Genomic DNA, 20,952 nt, shown 5'->3' with positions numbered 1-20,952 from the left:
ATCTTTTGCGTCTTAACATATCTAATCTCCGCGGCCGGTGAGCTTTCCTTCAATCTCACAAGCCTTCGAAGAGTTGGATTGAATTAGTACATGGACAAAGTAGCCGAAATCAAAAAAGCAACTTAATGAACCGAAACAAAAAAAAAAAAAAAAACATAAAAAGAGGGGTGCAACACGAGGACTTCCCAGGAGGTCACCCATCCTAGTACTGCTCTCGCCCAAGCAAGCTTAACTTCGGAGTTCTGATGGGATCCGGTGCATTATTGCTGGTATGATCGCACCCGTTAGTGTATGCGGAATCAATCTATATAAACTCCCTTCGCTCAGCTCCCTAAAGTGCTTCCATACATTACCCCAAGCTTATGAAAGTTTTTAGTTGGCGTCTCAACCGCACCACCTCTCCGCCGGGATACACTTTTATTGCTGTTAGAAAATGAAAATAAATATAAAAATTTAAAACAAAATAAATGAATAAAAAATCTAGCAAAAACAACTCCTCGATCAAACAAAGCCCAAGAGCCCCAAGGCCCAAGGCCAATCTTTTGCGTCTTAACATATCTAATCTCCGCGGCCGGTGAGCTTTCCTTCAATCTCACAAGCCTTCGAAGAGTTGGATTGAATTAGTACATGGACAAAGTAGCCGAAATCAAAAAAGCAACTTAATGAACCGAAACAAAAAAAAAAAAAAACATAAAAAGAGGGGTGCAACACGAGGACTTCCCAGGAGGTCACCCATCCTAGTACTGCTCTCGCCCAAGCAAGCTTAACTTCGGAGTTCTGATGGGATCCGGTGCATTATTGCAGGTATGATCGCACCCGTTAGTGTATGCGGAATCAATCTATATAAACTCCCTTCGCTCAGCTCCCTAAAGTGCTTTCATACATTACCCCAAGCTTATGAAAGTTTTTAGTTGGCGTCTCAACCGCACCACCTCTCCGCCGGGATACACTTTTATTGCTGTTAGAAAATGAAAATAAATATAAAAATTTAAAACAAAATAAATGAATAAAAAATCTAGCAAAAACAACTCCTCGATCAAACAAAGCCCAAGAGCCCCAAGGCCCAAGGCCAATCTTTTGCGTCTTAACATATCTAATCTCCGCGGCCGGTGAGCTTTCCTTCAATCTCACAAGCCTTCGAAGAGTTGGATTGAATTAGCACATGGACAAAGTAGCCGAAATCAAAAAAGCAACTTAATGAACCGAAACAAAAAAAAAAAAAAACATAAAAAGAGGGGTGCAACACGAGGACTTCCCAGGAGGTCACCCATCCTAGTACTGCTCTCGCCCAAGCAAGCTTAACTTCGGAGTTCTGATGGGATCCGGTGCATTATTGCTGGTATGATCGCACCCGTTAGTGTATGCGGAATCAATCTATATAAACTCCCTTCGCTCAGCTCCCTAAAGTGCTTCCATACATTACCCCAAGCTTATGAAAGTTTTTAGTTGGCGTCTCAACCGCACCACCTCTCCGCCGGGATACACTTTTATTGCTGTTAGAAAATGAAAATAAATATAAAAATTTAAAACAAAATAAATGAATAAAAAATCTAGCAAAAACAACTCCTCGATCAAACAAAGCCCAAGAGCCCCAAGGCCCAAGGCCAATCTTTTGCGTCTTAACATATCTAATCTCCGCGGCCGGTGAGCTTTCCTTCAATCTCACAAGCCTTCGAAGAGTTGGATTGAATTAGTACATGGACAAAGTAGCCGAAATCAAAAAAGCAACTTAATGAACCGAAACAAAAAAAAAAAAAACATAAAAAGAGGGGTGCAACACGAGGACTTCCCAGGAGGTCACCCATCCTAGTACTGCTCTCGCCCAAGCAAGCTTAACTTCGGAGTTCTGATGGGATCCGGTGCATTATTGCAGGTATGATCGCACCCGTTAGTGTATGCGGAATCAATCTATATAAACTCCCTTCGCTCAGCTCCCTAAAGTGCTTCCATACATTACCCCAAGCTTATGAAAGTTTTTAGTTGGCGTCTCAACCGCACCACCTCTCCGCCGGGATACACTTTTATTGCTGTTAGAAAATGAAAATAAATATAAAAATTTAAAACAAAATAAATGAATAAAAAATCTAGCAAAAACAACTCCTCGATCAAACAAAGCCCAAGAGCCCCAAGGCCCAAGGCCAATCTTTTGCGTCTTAACATATCTAATCTCCGCGGCCGGTGAGCTTTCCTTCAATCTCACAAGCCTTCGAAGAGTTGGATTGAATTAGCACATGGACAAAGTAGCCGAAATCAAAAAAGCAACTTAATGAACCGAAACAAAAAAAAAAAAAAAACATAAAAAGAGGGGTGCAACACGAGGACTTCCCAGGAGGTCACCCATCCTAGTACTGCTCTCGCCCAAGCAAGCTTAACTTCGGAGTTCTGATGGGATCCGGTGCATTATTGCTGGTATGATCGCACCCGTTAGTGTATGCGGAATCAATCTATATAAACTCCCTTCGCTCAGCTCCCTAAAGTGCTTCCATACATTACCCCAAGCTTATGAAAGTTTTTAGTTGGCGTCTCAACCGCACCACCTCTCCGCCGGGATACACTTTTATTGCTGTTAGAAAATGAAAATAAATATAAAAATTTAAAACAAAATAAATGAATAAAAAATCTAGCAAAAACAACTCCTCGATCAAACAAAGCCCAAGAGCCCCAAGGCCCAAGGCCAATCTTTTGCGTCTTAACATATCTAATCTCCGCGGCCGGTGAGCTTTCCTTCAATCTCACAAGCCTTCGAAGAGTTGGATTGAATTAGTACATGGACAAAGTAGCCGAAATCAAAAAAGCAACTTAATGAACCGAAACAAAAAAAAAAAAAACATAAAAAGAGGGGTGCAACACGAGGACTTCCCAGGAGGTCACCCATCCTAGTACTGCTCTCGCCCAAGCAAGCTTAACTTCGGAGTTCTGATGGGATCCGGTGCATTATTGCTGGTATGATCGCACCCGTTAGTGTATGCGGAATCAATCTATATAAACTCCCTTCGCTCAGCTCCCTAAAGTGCTTCCATACATTACCCCAAGCTTATGAAAGTTTTTAGTTGGCGTCTCAACCGCACCACCTCTCCGCCGGGATACACTTTTATTGCTGTTAGAAAATGAAAATAAATATAAAAATTTAAAACAAAATAAATGAATAAAAAATCTAGCAAAAACAACTCCTCGATCAAACAAAGCCCAAGAGCCCCAAGGCCCAAGGCCAATCTTTTGCGTCTTAACATATCTAATCTCCGCGGCCGGTGAGCTTTCCTTCAATCTCACAAGCCTTCGAAGAGTTGGATTGAATTAGTACATGGACAAAGTAGCCGAAATCAAAAAAGCAACTTAATGAACCGAAACAAAAAAAAAAAAAACATAAAAAGAGGGGTGCAACACGAGGACTTCCCAGGAGGTCACCCATCCTAGTACTGCTCTCGCCCAAGCAAGCTTAACTTCGGAGTTCTGATGGGATCCGGTGCATTATTGCAGGTATGATCGCACCCGTTAGTGTATGCGGAATCAATCTATATAAACTCCCTTCGCTCAGCTCCCTAAAGTGCTTCCATACATTACCCCAAGCTTATGAAAGTTTTTAGTTGGCGTCTCAACCGCACCACCTCTCCGCCGGGATACACTTTTATTGCTGTTAGAAAATGAAAATAAATATAAAAATTTAAAACAAAATAAATGAATAAAAAATCTAGCAAAAACAACTCCTCGATCAAACAAAGCCCAAGAGCCCCAAGGCCCAAGGCCAATCTTTTGCGTCTTAACATATCTAATCTCCGCGGCCGGTGAGCTTTCCTTCAATCTCACAAGCCTTCGAAGAGTTGGATTGAATTAGCACATGGACAAAGTAGCCGAAATCAAAAAAGCAACTTAATGAACCGAAACAAAAAAAAAAAAAAACATAAAAAGAGGGGTGCAACACGAGGACTTCCCAGGAGGTCACCCATCCTAGTACTGCTCTCGCCCAAGCAAGCTTAACTTCGGAGTTCTGATGGGATCCGGTGCATTATTGCTGGTATGATCGCACCCGTTAGTGTATGCGGAATCAATCTATATAAACTCCCTTCGCTCAGCTCCCTAAAGTGCTTCCATACATTACCCCAAGCTTATGAAAGTTTTTAGTTGGCGTCTCAACCGCACCACCTCTCCGCCGGGATACACTTTTATTGCTGTTAGAAAATGAAAATAAATATAAAAATTTAAAACAAAATAAATGAATAAAAAATCTAGCAAAAACAACTCCTCGATCAAACAAAGCCCAAGAGCCCCAAGGCCCAAGGCCAATCTTTTGCGTCTTAACATATCTAATCTCCGCGGCCGGTGAGCTTTCCTTCAATCTCACAAGCCTTCGAAGAGTTGGATTGAATTAGTACATGGACAAAGTAGCCGAAATCAAAAAAGCAACTTAATGAACCGAAACAAAAAAAAAAAAAACATAAAAAGAGGGGTGCAACACGAGGACTTCCCAGGAGGTCACCCATCCTAGTACTGCTCTCGCCCAAGCAAGCTTAACTTCGGAGTTCTGATGGGATCCGGTGCATTATTGCAGGTATGATCGCACCCGTTAGTGTATGCGGAATCAATCTATATAAACTCCCTTCGCTCAGCTCCCTAAAGTGCTTCCATACATTACCCCAAGCTTATGAAAGTTTTTAGTTGGCGTCTCAACCGCACCACCTCTCCGCCGGGATACACTTTTATTGCTGTTAGAAAATGAAAATAAATATAAAAATTTAAAACAAAATAAATGAATAAAAAATCTAGCAAAAACAACTCCTCGATCAAACAAAGCCCAAGAGCCCCAAGGCCCAAGGCCAATCTTTTGCGTCTTAACATATCTAATCTCCGCGGCCGGTGAGCTTTCCTTCAATCTCACAAGCCTTCGAAGAGTTGGATTGAATTAGCACATGGACAAAGTAGCCGAAATCAAAAAAGCAACTTAATGAACCGAAACAAAAAAAAAAAAAAACATAAAAAGAGGGGTGCAACACGAGGACTTCCCAGGAGGTCACCCATCCTAGTACTGCTCTCGCCCAAGCAAGCTTAACTTCGGAGTTCTGATGGGATCCGGTGCATTATTGCTGGTATGATCGCACCCGTTAGTGTATGCGGAATCAATCTATATAAACTCCCTTCGCTCAGCTCCCTAAAGTGCTTCCATACATTACCCCAAGCTTATGAAAGTTTTTAGTTGGCGTCTCAACCGCACCACCTCTCCGCCGGGATACACTTTTATTGCTGTTAGAAAATGAAAATAAATATAAAAATTTAAAACAAAATAAATGAATAAAAAATCTAGCAAAAACAACTCCTCGATCAAACAAAGCCCAAGAGCCCCAAGGCCCAAGGCCAATCTTTTGCGTCTTAACATATCTAATCTCCGCGGCCGGTGAGCTTTCCTTCAATCTCACAAGCCTTCGAAGAGTTGGATTGAATTAGTACATGGACAAAGTAGCCGAAATCAAAAAAGCAACTTAATGAACCGAAACAAAAAAAAAAAAAACATAAAAAGAGGGGTGCAACACGAGGACTTCCCAGGAGGTCACCCATCCTAGTACTGCTCTCGCCCAAGCAAGCTTAACTTCGGAGTTCTGATGGGATCCGGTGCATTATTGCAGGTATGATCGCACCCGTTAGTGTATGCGGAATCAATCTATATAAACTCCCTTCGCTCAGCTCCCTAAAGTGCTTCCATACATTACCCCAAGCTTATGAAAGTTTTTAGTTGGCGTCTCAACCGCACCACCTCTCCGCCGGGATACACTTTTATTGCTGTTAGAAAATGAAAATAAATATAAAAATTTAAAACAAAATAAATGAATAAAAAATCTAGCAAAAACAACTCCTCGATCAAACAAAGCCCAAGAGCCCCAAGGCCCAAGGCCAATCTTTTGCGTCTTAACATATCTAATCTCCGCGGCCGGTGAGCTTTCCTTCAATCTCACAAGCCTTCGAAGAGTTGGATTGAATTAGCACATGGACAAAGTAGCCGAAATCAAAAAAGCAACTTAATGAACCGAAACAAAAAAAAAAAAAAAACATAAAAAGAGGGGTGCAACACGAGGACTTCCCAGGAGGTCACCCATCCTAGTACTGCTCTCGCCCAAGCAAGCTTAACTTCGGAGTTCTGATGGGATCCGGTGCATTATTGCTGGTATGATCGCACCCGTTAGTGTATGCGGAATCAATCTATATAAACTCCCTTCGCTCAGCTCCCTAAAGTGCTTCCATACATTACCCCAAGCTTATGAAAGTTTTTAGTTGGCGTCTCAACCGCACCACCTCTCCGCCGGGATACACTTTTATTGCTGTTAGAAAATGAAAATAAATATAAAAATTTAAAACAAAATAAATGAATAAAAAATCTAGCAAAAACAACTCCTCGATCAAACAAAGCCCAAGAGCCCCAAGGCCCAAGGCCAATCTTTTGCGTCTTAACATATCTAATCTCCGCGGCCGGTGAGCTTTCCTTCAATCTCACAAGCCTTCGAAGAGTTGGATTGAATTAGTACATGGACAAAGTAGCCGAAATCAAAAAAGCAACTTAATGAACCGAAACAAAAAAAAAAAAAACATAAAAAGAGGGGTGCAACACGAGGACTTCCCAGGAGGTCACCCATCCTAGTACTGCTCTCGCCCAAGCAAGCTTAACTTCGGAGTTCTGATGGGATCCGGTGCATTATTGCTGGTATGATCGCACCCGTTAGTGTATGCGGAATCAATCTATATAAACTCCCTTCGCTCAGCTCCCTAAAGTGCTTCCATACATTACCCCAAGCTTATGAAAGTTTTTAGTTGGCGTCTCAACCACACCACCTCTCCGCCGGGATACACTTTTATTGCTGTTAGAAAATGAAAATAAATATAAAAATTTAAAACAAAATAAATGAATAAAAAATCTAGCAAAAACAACTCCTCGATCAAACAAAGCCCAAGAGCCCCAAGGCCCAAGGCCAATCTTTTGCGTCTTAACATATCTAATCTCCGCGGCCGGTGAGCTTTCCTTCAATCTCACAAGCCTTCGAAGAGTTGGATTGAATTAGTACATGGACAAAGTAGCCGAAATCAAAAAAGCAACTTAATGAACCGAAACAAAAAAAAAAAAAAACATAAAAAGAGGGGTGCAACACGAGGACTTCCCAGGAGGTCACCCATCCTAGTACTGCTCTCGCCCAAGCAAGCTTAACTTCGGAGTTCTGATGGGATCCGGTGCATTATTGCAGGTATGATCGCACCCGTTAGTGTATGCGGAATCAATCTATATAAACTCCCTTCGCTCAGCTCCCTAAAGTGCTTCCATACATTACCCCAAGCTTATGAAAGTTTTTAGTTGGCGTCTCAACCGCACCACCTCTCCGCCGGGATACACTTTTATTGCTGTTAGAAAATGAAAATAAATATAAAAATTTAAAACAAAATAAATGAATAAAAAATCTAGCAAAAACAACTCCTCGATCAAACAAAGCCCAAGAGCCCCAAGGCCCAAGGCCAATCTTTTGCGTCTTAACATATCTAATCTCCGCGGCCGGTGAGCTTTCCTTCAATCTCACAAGCCTTCGAAGAGTTGGATTGAATTAGTACATGGACAAAGTGGCCGAAATCAAAAAAGCAACTTAATGAACCGAAACAAAAAAAAAAAAAAAAACATAAAAAGAGGGGTGCAACACGAGGACTTCCCAGGAGGTCACCCATCCTAGTACTGCTCTCGCCCAAGCAAGCTTAACTTCGGAGTTCTGATGGGATCCGGTGCATTATTGCTGGTATGATCGCACCCGTTAGTGTATGCGGAATCAATCTATATAAACTCCCTTCGCTCAGCTCCCTAAAGTGCTTCCATACATTACCCCAAGCTTATGAAAGTTTTTAGTTGGCGTCTCAACCGCACCACCTCTCCGCCGGGATACACTTTTATTGCTGTTAGAAAATGAAAATAAATATAAAAATTTAAAACAAAATAAATGAATAAAAAATCTAGCAAAAACAACTCCTCGATCAAACAAAGCCCAAGAGCCCCAAGGCCCAAGGCCAATCTTTTGCGTCTTAACATATCTAATCTCCGCGGCCGGTGAGCTTTCCTTCAATCTCACAAGCCTTCGAAGAGTTGGATTGAATTAGTACATGGACAAAGTAGCCGAAATCAAAAAAGCAACTTAATGAACCGAAACAAAAAAAAAAAAAAAAACATAAAAAGAGGGGTGCAACACGAGGACTTCCCAGGAGGTCACCCATCCTAGTACTGCTCTCGCCCAAGCAAGCTTAACTTCGGAGTTCTGATGGGATCCGGTGCATTATTGCTGGTATGATCGCACCCGTTAGTGTATGCGGAATCAATCTATATAAACTCCCTTCGCTCAGCTCCCTAAAGTGCTTCCATACATTACCCCAAGCTTATGAAAGTTTTTAGTTGGCGTCTCAACCGCACCACCTCTCCGCCGGGATACACTTTTATTGCTGTTAGAAAATGAAAATAAATATAAAAATTTAAAACAAAATAAATGAATAAAAAATCTAGCAAAAACAACTCCTCGATCAAACAAAGCCCAAGAGCCCCAAGGCCCAAGGCCAATCTTTTGCGTCTTAACATATCTAATCTCCGCGGCCGGTGAGCTTTCCTTCAATCTCACAAGCCTTCGAAGAGTTGGATTGAATTAGTACATGGACAAAGTAGCCGAAATCAAAAAAGCAACTTAATGAACCGAAACAAAAAAAAAAAAAAAAACATAAAAAGAGGGGTGCAACACGAGGACTTCCCAGGAGGTCACCCATCCTAGTACTGCTCTCGCCCAAGCAAGCTTAACTTCGGAGTTCTGATGGGATCCGGTGCATTATTGCTGGTATGATCGCACCCGTTAGTGTATGCGGAATCAATCTATATAAACTCCCTTCGCTCAGCTCCCTAAAGTGCTTCCATACATTACCCCAAGCTTATGAAAGTTTTTAGTTGGCGTCTCAACCGCACCACCTCTCCGCCGGGATACACTTTTATTGCTGTTAGAAAATGAAAATAAATATAAAAATTTAAAACAAAATAAATGAATAAAAAATCTAGCAAAAACAACTCCTCGATCAAACAAAGCCCAAGAGCCCCAAGGCCCAAGGCCAATCTTTTGCGTCTTAACATATCTAATCTCCGCGGCCGGTGAGCTTTCCTTCAATCTCACAAGCCTTCGAAGAGTTGGATTGAATTAGTACATGGACAAAGTAGCCGAAATCAAAAAAGCAACTTAATGAACCGAAACAAAAAAAAAAAAAAACATAAAAAGAGGGGTGCAACACGAGGACTTCCCAGGAGGTCACCCATCCTAGTACTGCTCTCGCCCAAGCAAGCTTAACTTCGGAGTTCTGATGGGATCCGGTGCATTATTGCAGGTATGATCGCACCCGTTAGTGTATGCGGAATCAATCTATATAAACTCCCTTCGCTCAGCTCCCTAAAGTGCTTCCATACATTACCCCAAGCTTATGAAAGTTTTTAGTTGGCGTCTCAACCGCACCACCTCTCCGCCGGGATACACTTTTATTGCTGTTAGAAAATGAAAATAAATATAAAAATTTAAAACAAAATAAATGAATAAAAAATCTAGCAAAAACAACTCCTCGATCAAACAAAGCCCAAGAGCCCCAAGGCCCAAGGCCAATCTTTTGCGTCTTAACATATCTAATCTCCGCGGCCGGTGAGCTTTCCTTCAATCTCACAAGCCTTCGAAGAGTTGGATTGAATTAGTACATGGACAAAGTAGCCGAAATCAAAAAAGCAACTTAATGAACCGAAACAAAAAAAAAAAAAAACATAAAAAGAGGGGTGCAACACGAGGACTTCCCAGGAGGTCACCCATCCTAGTACTGCTCTCGCCCAAGCAAGCTTAACTTCGGAGTTCTGATGGGATCCGGTGCATTATTGCTGGTATGATCGCACCCGTTAGTGTATGCGGAATCAATCTATATAAACTCCCTTCGCTCAGCTCCCTAAAGTGCTTCCATACATTACCCCAAGCTTATGAAAGTTTTTAGTTGGCGTCTCAACCGCACCACCTCTCCGCCGGGATACACTTTTATTGCTGTTAGAAAATGAAAATAAATATAAAAATTTAAAACAAAATAAATGAATAAAAAATCTAGCAAAAACAACTCCTCGATCAAACAAAGCCCAAGAGCCCCAAGGCCCAAGGCCAATCTTTTGCGTCTTAACATATCTAATCTCCGCGGCCGGTGAGCTTTCCTTCAATCTCACAAGCCTTCGAAGAGTTGGATTGAATTAGTACATGGACAAAGTAGCCGAAATCAAAAAAGCAACTTAATGAACCGAAACAAAAAAAAAAAAAACATAAAAAGAGGGGTGCAACACGAGGACTTCCCAGGAGGTCACCCATCCTAGTACTGCTCTCGCCCAAGCAAGCTTAACTTCGGAGTTCTGATGGGATCCGGTGCATTATTGCTGGTATGATCGCACCCGTTAGTGTATGCGGAATCAATCTATATAAACTCCCTTCGCTCAGCTCCCTAAAGTGCTTCCATACATTACCCCAAGCTTATGAAAGTTTTTAGTTGGCGTCTCAACCGCACCACCTCTCCGCCGGGATACACTTTTATTGCTGTTAGAAAATGAAAATAAATATAAAAATTTAAAACAAAATAAATGAATAAAAAATCTAGCAAAAACAACTCCTCGATCAAACAAAGCCCAAGAGCCCCAAGGCCCAAGGCCAATCTTTTGCGTCTTAACATATCTAATCTCCGCGGCCGGTGAGCTTTCCTTCAATCTCACAAGCCTTCGAAGAGTTGGATTGAATTAGTACATGGACAAAGTAGCCGAAATCAAAAAAGCAACTTAATGAACCGAAACAAAAAAAAAAAAAAAAAACATAAAAAGAGGGGTGCAACACGAGGACTTCCCAGGAGGTCACCCATCCTAGTACTGCTCTCGCCCAAGCAAGCTTAACTTCGGAGTTCTGATGGGATCCGGTGCATTATTGCTGGTATGATCGCACCCGTTAGTGTATGCGGAATCAATCTATATAAACTCCCTTCGCTCAGCTCCCTAAAGTGCTTCCATACATTACCCCAAGCTTATGAAAGTTTTTAGTTGGCGTCTCAACCGCACCACCTCTCCGCCGGGATACACTTTTATTGCTGTTAGAAAATGAAAATAAATATAAAAATTTAAAACAAAATAAATGAATAAAAAATCTAGCAAAAACAACTCCTCGATCAAACAAAGCCCAAGAGCCCCAAGGCCCAAGGCCAATCTTTTGCGTCTTAACATATCTAATCTCCGCGGCCGGTGAGCTTTCCTTCAATCTCACAAGCCTTCGAAGAGTTGGATTGAATTAGTACATGGACAAAGTAGCCGAAATCAAAAAAGCAACTTAATGAACCGAAACAAAAAGAAAAAAAAACATAAAAAGAGGGGTGCAACACGAGGACTTCCCAGGAGGTCACCCATCCTAGTACTGCTCTCGCCCAAGCAAGCTTAACTTCGGAGTTCTGATGGGATCCGGTGCATTATTGCTGGTATGATCGCACCCGTTAGTGTATGCGGAATCAATCTATATAAACTCCCTTCGCTCAGCTCCCTAAAGTGCTTCCATACATTACCCCAAGCTTATGAAAGTTTTTAGTTGGCGTCTCAACCGCACCACCTCTCCGCCGGGATACACTTTTATTGCTGTTAGAAAATGAAAATAAATATAAAAATTTAAAACAAAATAAATGAATAAAAAATCTAGCAAAAACAACTCCTCGATCAAACAAAGCCCAAGAGCCCCAAGGCCCAAGGCCAATCTTTTGCGTCTTAACATATCTAATCTCCGCGGCCGGTGAGCTTTCCTTCAATCTCACAAGCCTTCGAAGAGTTGGATTGAATTAGTACATGGACAAAGTAGCCGAAATCAAAAAAGCAACTTAATGAACCGAAACAAAAAAAAAAAAAACATAAAAAGTGGGGTGCAACACGAGGACATCCCAGGAGGTCACCCATCCTAGTACTGCTCTCGCCCAAGCAAGCTTAACTTCGGAGTTCTGATGGGATCCGGTGCATTATTGCTGGTATGATCGCACCCGTTAGTGTATGCGGAATCAATCTATATAAACTCCCTTCGCTCAGCTCCCTAAAGTGCTTCCATACATTACCCCAAGCTTATGAAAGTTTTTAGTTGGCGTCTCAACCGCACCACCTCTCCGCCGGGATACACTTTTATTGCTGTTAGAAAATGAAAATAAATATAAAAATTTAAAACAAAATAAATGAATAAAAAATCTAGCAAAAACAACTCCTCGATCAAACAAAGCCCAAGAGCCCCAAGGCCCAAGGCCAATCTTTTGCGTCTTAACATATCTAATCTCCGCGGCCGGTGAGCTTTCCTTCAATCTCACAAGCCTTCGAAGAGTTGGATTGAATTAGTACATGGACAAAGTAGCCGAAATCAAAAAAGCAACTTAATGAACCGAAACAAAAAAAAAAAAAAAAACATAAAAAGAGGGGTGCAACACGAGGACTTCCCAGGAGGTCACCCATCCTAGTACTGCTCTCGCCCAAGCAAGCTTAACTTCGGAGTTCTGATGGGATCCGGTGCATTATTGCTGGTATGATCGCACCCGTTAGTGTATGCGGAATCAATCTATATAAACTCCCTTCGCTCAGCTCCCTAAAGTGCTTCCATACATTACCCCAAGCTTATGAAAGTTTTTAGTTGGCGTCTCAACCGCACCACCTCTCCGCCGGGATACACTTTTATTGCTGTTAGAAAATGAAAATAAATATAAAAATTTAAAACAAAATAAATGAATAAAAAATCTAGCAAAAACAACTCCTCGATCAAACAAAGCCCAAGAGCCCCAAGGCCCAAGGCCAATCTTTTGCGTCTTAACATATCTAATCTCCGCGGCCGGTGAGCTTTCCTTCAATCTCACAAGCCTTCGAAGAGTTGGATTGAATTAGTACATGGACAAAGTAGCCGAAATCAAAAAAGCAACTTAATGAACCGAAACAAAAAAAAAAAAAAAAACATAAAAAGAGGGGTGCAACACGAGGACTTCCCAGGAGGTCACCCATCCTAGTACTGCTCTCGCCCAAGCAAGCTTAACTTCGGAGTTCTGATGGGATCCGGTGCATTATTGCTGGTATGATCGCACCCGTTAGTGTATGCGGAATCAATCTATATAAACTCCCTTCGCTCAGCTCCCTAAAGTGCTTCCATACATTACCCCAAGCTTATGAAAGTTTTTAGTTGGCGTCTCAACCGCACCACCTCTCCGCCGGGATACACTTTTATTGCTGTTAGAAAATGAAAATAAATATAAAAATTTAAAACAAAATAAATGAATAAAAAATCTAGCAAAAACAACTCCTCGATCAAACAAAGCCCAAGAGCCCCAAGGCCCAAGGCCAATCTTTTGCGTCTTAACATATCTAATCTCCGCGGCCGGTGAGCTTTCCTTCAATCTCACAAGCCTTCGAAGAGTTGGATTGAATTAGTACATGGACAAAGTAGCCGAAATCAAAAAAGCAACTTAATGAACCGAAACAAAAAAAAAAAAACATAAAAAGAGGGGTGCAACACGAGGACTTCCCAGGAGGTCACCCATCCTAGTACTGCTCTCGCCCAAGCAAGCTTAACTTCGGAGTTCTGATGGGATCCGGTGCATTATTGCTGGTATGATCGCACCCGTTAGTGTATGCGGAATCAATCTATATAAACTCCCTTCGCTCAGCTCCCTAAAGTGCTTCCATACATTACCCCAAGCTTATGAAAGTTTTTAGTTGGCGTCTCAACCGCACCACCTCTCCGCCGGGATACACTTTTATTGCTGTTAGAAAATGAAAATAAATATAAAAATTTAAAACAAAATAAATGAATAAAAAATCTAGCAAAAACAACTCCTCGATCAAACAAAGCCCAAGAGCCCCAAGGCCCAAGGCCAATCTTTTGCGTCTTAACATATCTAATCTCCGCGGCCGGTGAGCTTTCCTTCAATCTCACAAGCCTTCGAAGAGTTGGATTGAATTAGTACATGGACAAAGTAGCCGAAATCAAAAAAGCAACTTAATGAACCGAAACAAAAAAAAAAAAACATAAAAAGAGGGGTGCAACACGAGGACTTCCCAGGAGGTCACCCATCCTAGTACTGCTCTCGCCCAAGCAAGCTTAACTTCGGAGTTCTGATGGGATCCGGTGCATTATTGCTGGTATGATCGCACCCGTTAGTGTATGCGGAATCAATCTATATAAACTCCCTTCGCTCAGCTCCCTAAAGTGCTTCCATACATTACCCCAAGCTTATGAAAGTTTTTAGTTGGCGTCTCAACCGCACCACCTCTCCGCCGGGATACACTTTTATTGCTGTTAGAAAATGAAAATAAATATAAAAATTTAAAACAAAATAAATGAATAAAAAATCTAGCAAAAACAACTCCTCGATCAAACAAAGCCCAAGAGCCCCAAGGCCCAAGGCCAATCTTTTGCGTCTTAACATATCTAATCTCCGCGGCCGGTGAGCTTTCCTTCAATCTCACAAGCCTTCGAAGAGTTGGATTGAATTAGTACATGGACAAAGTAGCCGAAATCAAAAAAGCAACTTAATGAACCGAAACAAAAAAAAAAAAAAACATAAAAAGAGGGGTGCAACACGAGGACTTCCCAGGAGGTCACCCATCCTAGTACTGCTCTCGCCCAAGCAAGCTTAACTTCGGAGTTCTGATGGGATCCGGTGCATTATTGCAGGTATGATCGCACCCGTTAGTGTATGCGGAATCAATCTATATAAACTCCCTTCGCTCAGCTCCCTAAAGTGCTTCCATACATTACCCCAAGCTTATGAAAGTTTTTAGTTGGCGTCTCAACCGCACCACCTCTCCGCCGGGATACACTTTTATTGCTGTTAGAAAATGAAAATAAATATAAAAATTTAAAACAAAATAAATGAATAAAAAATCTAGCAAAAACAACTCCTCGATCAAACAAAGCCCAAGAGCCCCAAGGCCCAAGGCCAATCTTTTGCGTCTTAACATATCTAATCTCCGCGGCCGGTCAGCTTTCCTTCAATCTCACAAGCCTTCGAAGAGTTGGATTGAATTAGTACATGGACAAAGTAGCCGAAATCAAAAAAGCAACTTAATGAACCGAAACAAAAAAAAAAAAAACATAAAAAGAGGGGTGCAACACGAGGACATCCCAGGAGGTCACCCATCCTAGTACTGCTCTCGCCCAAGCAAGCTTAACTTCGGAGTTCTGATGGGATCCGGTGCATTATTGCTGGTATGATCGCACCCGTTAGTGTATGCGGAATCAATCTATATAAACTCCCTTCGCTCAGCTCCCTAAAGTGCTTCCATACATTACCCCAAGCTTATGAAAGTTTTTAGTTGGCGTCTCAACCGCACCACCTCTCCGCCGGGATACACTTTTATTGCTGTTAGAAAATGAAAATAAATATAAAAATTTAAAACAAAATAAATGAATAAAAAATCTAGCAAAAACAACTCCTCGATCAAACAAAGCCCAAGAGCCCCAAGGCCCAAGGCCAATCTTTTGCGTCTTAACATATCTAATCTCCGCGGCCGGTGAGCTTTCCTTCAATCTCACAAGCCTTCGAAGAGTTGGATTGAATTAGTACATGGACAAAGTAGCCGAAATCAAAAAAGCAACTTAATGAACCGAAACAAAAAAAAAAAAAAAAAACATAAAAAGAGGGGTGCAACACGAGGACTTCCCAGGAGGTCACCCATCCTAGTACTGCTCTCGCCCAAGCAAGCTTAACTTCGGAGTTCTGATGGGATCCGGTGCATTATTGCTGGTATGATCGCACCCGTTAGTGTATGCGGAATCAATCTATATAAACTCCCTTCGCTCAGCTCCCTAAAGTGCTTCCATACATTACCCCAAGCTTATGAAAGTTTTTAGTTGGCGTCTCAACCGCACCACCTCTCCGCCGGGATACACTTTTATTGCTGTTAGAAAATGAAAATAAATATAAAAATTTAAAACAAAATAAATGAATAAAAAATCTAGCAAAAACAACTCCTCGATCAAACAAAGCCCAAGAGCCCCAAGGCCCAAGGCCAATCTTTTGCGTCTTAACATATCTAATCTCCGCGGCCGGTGAGCTTTCCTTCAATCTCACAAGCCTTCGAAGAGTTGGATTGAATTAGTACATGGACAAAGTAGCCGAAATCAAAAAAGCAACTTAATGAACCGAAACAAAAAAAAAAAAAACATAAAAAGAGGGGTGCAACACGAGGACTTCCCAGGAGGTCACCCATCCTAGTACTGCTCTCGCCCAAGCAAGCTTAACTTCGGAGTTCTGATGGGATCCGGTGCATTATTGCTGGTATGATCGCACCCGTTAGTGTATGCGGAATCAATCTATATAAACTCCCTTCGCTCAGCTCCCTAAAGTGCTTCCATACATTACCCCAAGCTTATGAAAGTTTTTAGTTGGCGTCTCAACCGCACCACCTCTCCGCCGGGATACACTTTTATTGCTGTTAGAAAATGAAAATAAATATAAAAATTTAAAACAAAATAAATGAATAAAAAATCTAGCAAAAACAACTCCTCGATCAAACAAAGCCCAAGAGCCCCAAGGCCCAAGGCCAATCTTTTGCGTCTTAACATATCTAATCTCCGCGGCCGGTGAGCTTTCCTTCAATCTCACAAGCCTTCGAAGAGTTGGATTGAATTAGTACATGGACAAAGTAGCCGAAATCAAAAAAGCAACTTAATGAACCGAAACAAAAAAAAAAAAAACATAAAAAGAGGGGTGCAACACGAGGACTTCCCAGGAGGTCACCCATCCTAGTACTGCTCTCGCCCAAGCAAGCTTAACTTCGGAGTTCTGATGGGATCCGGTGCATTATTGCTGGTATGATCGCACCCGTTAGTGTATGCGGAATCAATCTATATAAACTCCCTTCGCTCAGCTCCCTAAAGTGCTTCCATACATTACCCCAAGCTTATGAAAGTTTTTAGTTGGCGTCTCAACCGCACCACCTCTCCGCCGGGATACACTTTTATTGCTGTTAGAAAATGAAAATAAATATAAAAATTTAAAACAAAATAAATGAATAAAAAATCTAGCAAAAACAACTCCTCGATCAAACAAAGCCCAAGAGCCCCAAGGCCCAAGGCCAATCTTTTGCGTCTTAACATATCTAATCTCCGCGGCCGGTGAGCTTTCCTTCAATCTCACAAGCCTTCGAAGAGTTGGATTGAATTAGTACATGGACAAAGTAGCCGAAATCAAAAAAGCAACTTAATGAACCGAAACAAAAAAAAAAAAAAACATAAAAAGAGGGGTGCAACACGAGGACTTCCCAGGAGGTCACCAATCCTAGTACTGCTCTCGCCCAAGCAAGCTTAACTTCGGAGTTCTGATGGGATCCGGTGCATTATTGCTGGTATGATCGCACCCGTTAGTGTATGCGGAATCAATCTATATAAACTCCCTTCGCTCAGCTCCCTAAAGTGCTTCCATACATTACCCCAAGCTTATGAAAGTTTTTAGTTGGCGTCTCAACCGCACCACCTCTCCGCCGGGATACACTTTTATTGCTGTTAGAAAATGAAAATAAATATAAAAATTTAAAACAAAATAAATGAATAAAAAATCTAGCAAAAACAACTCCTCGATCAAACAAAGCCCAAGAGCCCCAAGGCCCAAGGCCAATCTTTTGCGTCTTAACATATCTAATCTCCGCGGCCGGTGAGCTTTCCTTCAATCTCACAAGCCTTTGAAGAGTTGGATTGAATTAGTACATGGACAGAGTAGCCGAAATCAAAAAAGCAACTTAATGAACCGAAACAAAAAAAAAAAAAACATAAAAAGAGGGGTGCAACACGAGGACTTCCCAGGAGGTCACCCATCCTAGTACTGCTCTCGCCCAAGCAAGCTTAACTTCGGAGTTCTGATGGGATCCGGTGCATTATTGCTGGTATGATCGCACCCGTTAGTGTATGCGGAATCAATCTATATAAACTCCCTTCGCTCAGCTCCCTAAAGTGCTTCCATACATTACCCCAAGCTTATGAAAGTTTTTAGTTGGCGTCTCAACCGCACCACCTCTCCGCCGGGATACACTTTTATTGCTGTTAGAAAATGAAAATAAATATAAAAATTTAAAACAAAATAAATGAATAAAAAATCTAGCAAAAACAACTCCTCGATCAAACAAAGCCCAAGAGCCCCAAGGCCCAAGGCCAATCTTTTGCGTCTTAACATATCTAATCTCCGCGGCCGGTGAGCTTTCCTTCAATCTCACAAGCCTTCGAAGAGTTGGATTGAATTAGTACATGGACAAAGTAGCCGAAATCAAAAAAGCAACTTAATGAACCGAAACAAAAAAAAAAAAAAACATAAAAAGAGGGGTGCAACACGAGGACTTCCCAGGAGGTCACCCATCCTAGTACTGCTCTCGCCCAAGCAAGCTTAACTTCGGAGTTCTGATGGGATCCGGTGCATTATTGCTGGTATGATCGCACCCGTTAGTGTATGCGGAATCAATCTATATAAACTCCCTTCGCTCAGCTCCCTAAAGTGCTTCCATACATTACCCCAAGCTTATGAAAGTTTTTAGTTGGCGTCTCAACCGCACCACCTCTCCGCCGGGATACACTTTTATTGCTGTTAGAAAATGAAAATAAATATAAAAATTTAAAACAAAATAAATGAATAAAAAATCTAGCAAAAACAACTCCTCGATCAAACAAAGCCCAAGAGCCCCAAGGCCCAAGGCCAATCTTTTGCGTCTTAACATATCTAATCTCCGCGGCCGGTGAGCTTTCCTTCAATCTCACAAGCCTTCGAAGAGTTGGATTGAATTAGTACATGGACAAAGTAGCCGAAATCAAAAAAGCAACTTAATGAACCGAAACAAAAAAAAAAAAAAACATAAAAAGAGGGGTGCAACACGAGGACTTCCCAGGAGGTCACCCATCCTAGTACTGCTCTCGCCCAAGCAAGCTTAACTTCGGAGTTCTGATGGGATCCGGTGCATTATTGCTGGTATGATCGCACCCGTTAGTGTATGCGGAATCAATCTATATAAACTCCCTTCGCTCAGCTCCCTAAAGTGCTTCCATACATTACCCCAAGCTTATGAAAGTTTTTAGTTGGCGTCTCAACCGCACCACCTCTCCGCCGGGATACACTTTTATTGCTGTTAGAAAATGAAAATAAATATAAAAATTTAAAACAAAATAAATGAATAAAAAATCTAGCAAAAACAACTCCTCGATCAAACAAAGCCCAAGAGCCCCAAGGCCCAAGGCCAATCTTTTGCGTCTTAACATATCTAATCTCCGCGGCCGGTGAGCTTTCCTTCAATCTCACAAGCCTTTGAAGAGTTGGATTGAATTAGTACATGGACAAAGTAGCCGAAATCAAAAAAGCAACTTAATGAACCGAAACAAAAAAAAAAAAAAACATAAAAAGAGGGGTGCAACACGAGGACTTCCCAGGAGGTCACCCATCCTAGTACTGCTCTCGCCCAAGCAAGCTTAACTTCGGAGTTCTGATGGGATCCGGTGCATTATTGCTGGTATGATCGCACCCGTTAGTGTATGCGGAATCAATCTATATAAACTCCCTTCGCTCAGCTCCCTAAAGTGCTTCCATACATTACCCCAAGCTTATGAAAGTTTTTAGTTGGCGTCTCAACCGCACCACCTCTCCGCCGGGATACACTTTTATTGCTGTTAGAAAATGAAAATAAATATAAAAATTTAAAACAAAATAAATGAATAAAAAATCTAGCAAAAACAACTCCTCGATCAAACAAAGCCCAAGAGCCCCAAGGCCCAAGGCCAATCTTTTGCGTCTTAACATATCTAATCTCCGCGGCCGGTGAGCTTTCCTTCAATCTCACAAGCCTTCGAAGAGTTGGATTGAATTAGTACATGGACAAAGTAGCCGAAATCAAAAAAGCAACTTAATGAACCGAAACAAAAAAAAAAAAAAACATAAAAAGAGGGGTGCAACACGAGGACTTCCCAGGAGGTCACCCATCCTAGTACTGCTCTCGCCCAAGCAAGCTTAACTTCGGAGTTCTGATGGGATCCGGTGCATTATTGCTGGTATGATCGCACCCGTTAGTGTATGCGGAATCAATCTATATAAACTCCCTTCGCTCAGCTCCCTAAAGTGCTTCCATACATTACCCCAAGCTTATGAAAGTTTTTAGTTGGCGTCTCAACCGCACCACCTCTCCGCCGGGATACACTTTTATTGCTGTTAGAAAATGAAAATAAATATAAAAATTTAAAACAAAATAAATGAATAAAAAATCTAGCAAAAACAACTCCTCGATCAAACAAAGCCCAAGAGCCCCAAGGCCCAAGGCCAATCTTTTGCGTCTTAACATATCTAATCACCGCGGCCGGTGAGCTTTCCTTCAATCTCACAAGCCTTCGAAGAGTTGGATTGAATTAGTACATGGACAAAGTAGCCGAAATCAAAAAAGCAACTTAATGAACCGAAACAAAAAAAAAAAAAAACATAAAAAGAGGGGTGCAACACGAGGACTTCCCAGGAGGTCACCCATCCTAGTACTGCTCTCGCCCAAGCAAGCTTAACTTCGGAGTTCTGATGGGATCCGGTGCATTATTGCTGGTATGATCGCACCCGTTAGTGTATGCGGAATCAATCTATATAAACTCCCTTCGCTCAGCTCCCTAAAGTGCTTCCATACATTACCCCAAGCTTATGAAAGTTTTTAGTTGGCGTCTCAACCGCACCACCTCTCCGCCGGGATACACTTTTATTGCTGTTAGAAAATGAAAATAAATATAAAAATTTAAAACAAAATAAATGAATAAAAAATCTAGCAAAAACAACTCCTCGATCAAACAAAGCCCAAGAGCCCCAAGGCCCAAGGCCAATCTTTTGCGTCTTAACATATCTAATCTCCGCGGCCGGTGAGCTTTCCTTCAATCTCACAAGCCTTTGAAGAGTTGGATTGAA

The 20,952-nt window shown here is 41.7% G+C and overlaps 39 non-coding genes across 39 annotated transcripts; all 39 read right to left on the bottom strand.

Moving 5' to 3' along the window:
• Positions 1 to 164: 164 nt before the first annotated feature.
• Positions 165 to 283, bottom strand: LOC133719487 (5S ribosomal RNA). The gene has a single exon (XR_009851202.1). It is a non-coding gene; the product is annotated as a 5S ribosomal RNA (ribosomal RNA).
• A 416-nt stretch (positions 284 to 699) lies between these two features.
• Positions 700 to 818, bottom strand: LOC133719604 (5S ribosomal RNA). The gene has a single exon (XR_009851329.1). It is a non-coding gene; the product is annotated as a 5S ribosomal RNA (ribosomal RNA).
• A 416-nt stretch (positions 819 to 1,234) lies between these two features.
• LOC133719486 (5S ribosomal RNA) lies at positions 1,235 to 1,353 on the bottom strand. The gene has a single exon (XR_009851201.1). It is a non-coding gene; the product is annotated as a 5S ribosomal RNA (ribosomal RNA).
• A 415-nt stretch (positions 1,354 to 1,768) lies between these two features.
• LOC133719603 (5S ribosomal RNA) lies at positions 1,769 to 1,887 on the bottom strand. Its single transcript, XR_009851328.1, has one exon. It is a non-coding gene; the product is annotated as a 5S ribosomal RNA (ribosomal RNA).
• Positions 1,888 to 2,304: 417 nt separating this feature from the next.
• Positions 2,305 to 2,423, bottom strand: LOC133719485 (5S ribosomal RNA). Its single transcript, XR_009851200.1, has one exon. It is a non-coding gene; the product is annotated as a 5S ribosomal RNA (ribosomal RNA).
• A 415-nt stretch (positions 2,424 to 2,838) lies between these two features.
• LOC133719484 (5S ribosomal RNA) lies at positions 2,839 to 2,957 on the bottom strand. Its single transcript, XR_009851199.1, has one exon. It is a non-coding gene; the product is annotated as a 5S ribosomal RNA (ribosomal RNA).
• Positions 2,958 to 3,372: 415 nt separating this feature from the next.
• On the bottom strand, positions 3,373 to 3,491 carry LOC133719602 (5S ribosomal RNA). The gene has a single exon (XR_009851327.1). It is a non-coding gene; the product is annotated as a 5S ribosomal RNA (ribosomal RNA).
• Positions 3,492 to 3,907: 416 nt separating this feature from the next.
• LOC133719483 (5S ribosomal RNA) lies at positions 3,908 to 4,026 on the bottom strand. Its single transcript, XR_009851198.1, has one exon. It is a non-coding gene; the product is annotated as a 5S ribosomal RNA (ribosomal RNA).
• Positions 4,027 to 4,441: 415 nt separating this feature from the next.
• Positions 4,442 to 4,560, bottom strand: LOC133719601 (5S ribosomal RNA). The gene has a single exon (XR_009851325.1). It is a non-coding gene; the product is annotated as a 5S ribosomal RNA (ribosomal RNA).
• A 416-nt stretch (positions 4,561 to 4,976) lies between these two features.
• On the bottom strand, positions 4,977 to 5,095 carry LOC133719482 (5S ribosomal RNA). The gene has a single exon (XR_009851197.1). It is a non-coding gene; the product is annotated as a 5S ribosomal RNA (ribosomal RNA).
• A 415-nt stretch (positions 5,096 to 5,510) lies between these two features.
• LOC133719600 (5S ribosomal RNA) lies at positions 5,511 to 5,629 on the bottom strand. The gene has a single exon (XR_009851324.1). It is a non-coding gene; the product is annotated as a 5S ribosomal RNA (ribosomal RNA).
• Positions 5,630 to 6,046: 417 nt separating this feature from the next.
• Positions 6,047 to 6,165, bottom strand: LOC133719480 (5S ribosomal RNA). The gene has a single exon (XR_009851195.1). It is a non-coding gene; the product is annotated as a 5S ribosomal RNA (ribosomal RNA).
• Positions 6,166 to 6,580: 415 nt separating this feature from the next.
• On the bottom strand, positions 6,581 to 6,699 carry LOC133719478 (5S ribosomal RNA). The gene has a single exon (XR_009851194.1). It is a non-coding gene; the product is annotated as a 5S ribosomal RNA (ribosomal RNA).
• Positions 6,700 to 7,115: 416 nt separating this feature from the next.
• Positions 7,116 to 7,234, bottom strand: LOC133719599 (5S ribosomal RNA). Its single transcript, XR_009851323.1, has one exon. It is a non-coding gene; the product is annotated as a 5S ribosomal RNA (ribosomal RNA).
• Positions 7,235 to 7,652: 418 nt separating this feature from the next.
• Positions 7,653 to 7,771, bottom strand: LOC133719477 (5S ribosomal RNA). Its single transcript, XR_009851193.1, has one exon. It is a non-coding gene; the product is annotated as a 5S ribosomal RNA (ribosomal RNA).
• Positions 7,772 to 8,189: 418 nt separating this feature from the next.
• On the bottom strand, positions 8,190 to 8,308 carry LOC133719476 (5S ribosomal RNA). The gene has a single exon (XR_009851192.1). It is a non-coding gene; the product is annotated as a 5S ribosomal RNA (ribosomal RNA).
• Positions 8,309 to 8,726: 418 nt separating this feature from the next.
• Positions 8,727 to 8,845, bottom strand: LOC133719475 (5S ribosomal RNA). The gene has a single exon (XR_009851191.1). It is a non-coding gene; the product is annotated as a 5S ribosomal RNA (ribosomal RNA).
• A 416-nt stretch (positions 8,846 to 9,261) lies between these two features.
• LOC133719598 (5S ribosomal RNA) lies at positions 9,262 to 9,380 on the bottom strand. The gene has a single exon (XR_009851322.1). It is a non-coding gene; the product is annotated as a 5S ribosomal RNA (ribosomal RNA).
• A 416-nt stretch (positions 9,381 to 9,796) lies between these two features.
• On the bottom strand, positions 9,797 to 9,915 carry LOC133719474 (5S ribosomal RNA). Its single transcript, XR_009851190.1, has one exon. It is a non-coding gene; the product is annotated as a 5S ribosomal RNA (ribosomal RNA).
• A 415-nt stretch (positions 9,916 to 10,330) lies between these two features.
• Positions 10,331 to 10,449, bottom strand: LOC133719473 (5S ribosomal RNA). The gene has a single exon (XR_009851189.1). It is a non-coding gene; the product is annotated as a 5S ribosomal RNA (ribosomal RNA).
• A 419-nt stretch (positions 10,450 to 10,868) lies between these two features.
• Positions 10,869 to 10,987, bottom strand: LOC133719472 (5S ribosomal RNA). The gene has a single exon (XR_009851187.1). It is a non-coding gene; the product is annotated as a 5S ribosomal RNA (ribosomal RNA).
• Positions 10,988 to 11,403: 416 nt separating this feature from the next.
• Positions 11,404 to 11,522, bottom strand: LOC133719471 (5S ribosomal RNA). Its single transcript, XR_009851186.1, has one exon. It is a non-coding gene; the product is annotated as a 5S ribosomal RNA (ribosomal RNA).
• A 415-nt stretch (positions 11,523 to 11,937) lies between these two features.
• Positions 11,938 to 12,056, bottom strand: LOC133719012 (5S ribosomal RNA). The gene has a single exon (XR_009850746.1). It is a non-coding gene; the product is annotated as a 5S ribosomal RNA (ribosomal RNA).
• A 418-nt stretch (positions 12,057 to 12,474) lies between these two features.
• LOC133719470 (5S ribosomal RNA) lies at positions 12,475 to 12,593 on the bottom strand. The gene has a single exon (XR_009851185.1). It is a non-coding gene; the product is annotated as a 5S ribosomal RNA (ribosomal RNA).
• A 418-nt stretch (positions 12,594 to 13,011) lies between these two features.
• Positions 13,012 to 13,130, bottom strand: LOC133719467 (5S ribosomal RNA). Its single transcript, XR_009851183.1, has one exon. It is a non-coding gene; the product is annotated as a 5S ribosomal RNA (ribosomal RNA).
• Positions 13,131 to 13,544: 414 nt separating this feature from the next.
• LOC133719466 (5S ribosomal RNA) lies at positions 13,545 to 13,663 on the bottom strand. The gene has a single exon (XR_009851182.1). It is a non-coding gene; the product is annotated as a 5S ribosomal RNA (ribosomal RNA).
• A 414-nt stretch (positions 13,664 to 14,077) lies between these two features.
• On the bottom strand, positions 14,078 to 14,196 carry LOC133719465 (5S ribosomal RNA). Its single transcript, XR_009851181.1, has one exon. It is a non-coding gene; the product is annotated as a 5S ribosomal RNA (ribosomal RNA).
• Positions 14,197 to 14,612: 416 nt separating this feature from the next.
• On the bottom strand, positions 14,613 to 14,731 carry LOC133719597 (5S ribosomal RNA). The gene has a single exon (XR_009851321.1). It is a non-coding gene; the product is annotated as a 5S ribosomal RNA (ribosomal RNA).
• Positions 14,732 to 15,146: 415 nt separating this feature from the next.
• LOC133719010 (5S ribosomal RNA) lies at positions 15,147 to 15,265 on the bottom strand. Its single transcript, XR_009850745.1, has one exon. It is a non-coding gene; the product is annotated as a 5S ribosomal RNA (ribosomal RNA).
• Positions 15,266 to 15,684: 419 nt separating this feature from the next.
• Positions 15,685 to 15,803, bottom strand: LOC133719464 (5S ribosomal RNA). The gene has a single exon (XR_009851180.1). It is a non-coding gene; the product is annotated as a 5S ribosomal RNA (ribosomal RNA).
• Positions 15,804 to 16,218: 415 nt separating this feature from the next.
• LOC133719463 (5S ribosomal RNA) lies at positions 16,219 to 16,337 on the bottom strand. Its single transcript, XR_009851179.1, has one exon. It is a non-coding gene; the product is annotated as a 5S ribosomal RNA (ribosomal RNA).
• Positions 16,338 to 16,752: 415 nt separating this feature from the next.
• On the bottom strand, positions 16,753 to 16,871 carry LOC133719461 (5S ribosomal RNA). The gene has a single exon (XR_009851177.1). It is a non-coding gene; the product is annotated as a 5S ribosomal RNA (ribosomal RNA).
• Positions 16,872 to 17,287: 416 nt separating this feature from the next.
• LOC133719034 (5S ribosomal RNA) lies at positions 17,288 to 17,406 on the bottom strand. Its single transcript, XR_009850767.1, has one exon. It is a non-coding gene; the product is annotated as a 5S ribosomal RNA (ribosomal RNA).
• A 415-nt stretch (positions 17,407 to 17,821) lies between these two features.
• LOC133719460 (5S ribosomal RNA) lies at positions 17,822 to 17,940 on the bottom strand. Its single transcript, XR_009851176.1, has one exon. It is a non-coding gene; the product is annotated as a 5S ribosomal RNA (ribosomal RNA).
• Positions 17,941 to 18,356: 416 nt separating this feature from the next.
• LOC133719459 (5S ribosomal RNA) lies at positions 18,357 to 18,475 on the bottom strand. The gene has a single exon (XR_009851175.1). It is a non-coding gene; the product is annotated as a 5S ribosomal RNA (ribosomal RNA).
• Positions 18,476 to 18,891: 416 nt separating this feature from the next.
• On the bottom strand, positions 18,892 to 19,010 carry LOC133719458 (5S ribosomal RNA). Its single transcript, XR_009851174.1, has one exon. It is a non-coding gene; the product is annotated as a 5S ribosomal RNA (ribosomal RNA).
• Positions 19,011 to 19,426: 416 nt separating this feature from the next.
• Positions 19,427 to 19,545, bottom strand: LOC133719457 (5S ribosomal RNA). The gene has a single exon (XR_009851173.1). It is a non-coding gene; the product is annotated as a 5S ribosomal RNA (ribosomal RNA).
• Positions 19,546 to 19,961: 416 nt separating this feature from the next.
• Positions 19,962 to 20,080, bottom strand: LOC133719455 (5S ribosomal RNA). Its single transcript, XR_009851171.1, has one exon. It is a non-coding gene; the product is annotated as a 5S ribosomal RNA (ribosomal RNA).
• A 416-nt stretch (positions 20,081 to 20,496) lies between these two features.
• On the bottom strand, positions 20,497 to 20,615 carry LOC133719454 (5S ribosomal RNA). Its single transcript, XR_009851170.1, has one exon. It is a non-coding gene; the product is annotated as a 5S ribosomal RNA (ribosomal RNA).
• Positions 20,616 to 20,952: the final 337 nt, after the last annotated feature.

This window comes from Rosa rugosa, chromosome 6 (genome assembly GCF_958449725.1).
Source record: "Rosa rugosa chromosome 6, drRosRugo1.1, whole genome shotgun sequence".
In the NCBI taxonomy this organism is placed as follows: domain Eukaryota; kingdom Viridiplantae; phylum Streptophyta; class Magnoliopsida; order Rosales; family Rosaceae; genus Rosa; species Rosa rugosa.
The sequence above is the reverse complement of the archived record's forward strand: the minus strand, read 5'-3'. Positions and strand labels throughout refer to the sequence as shown.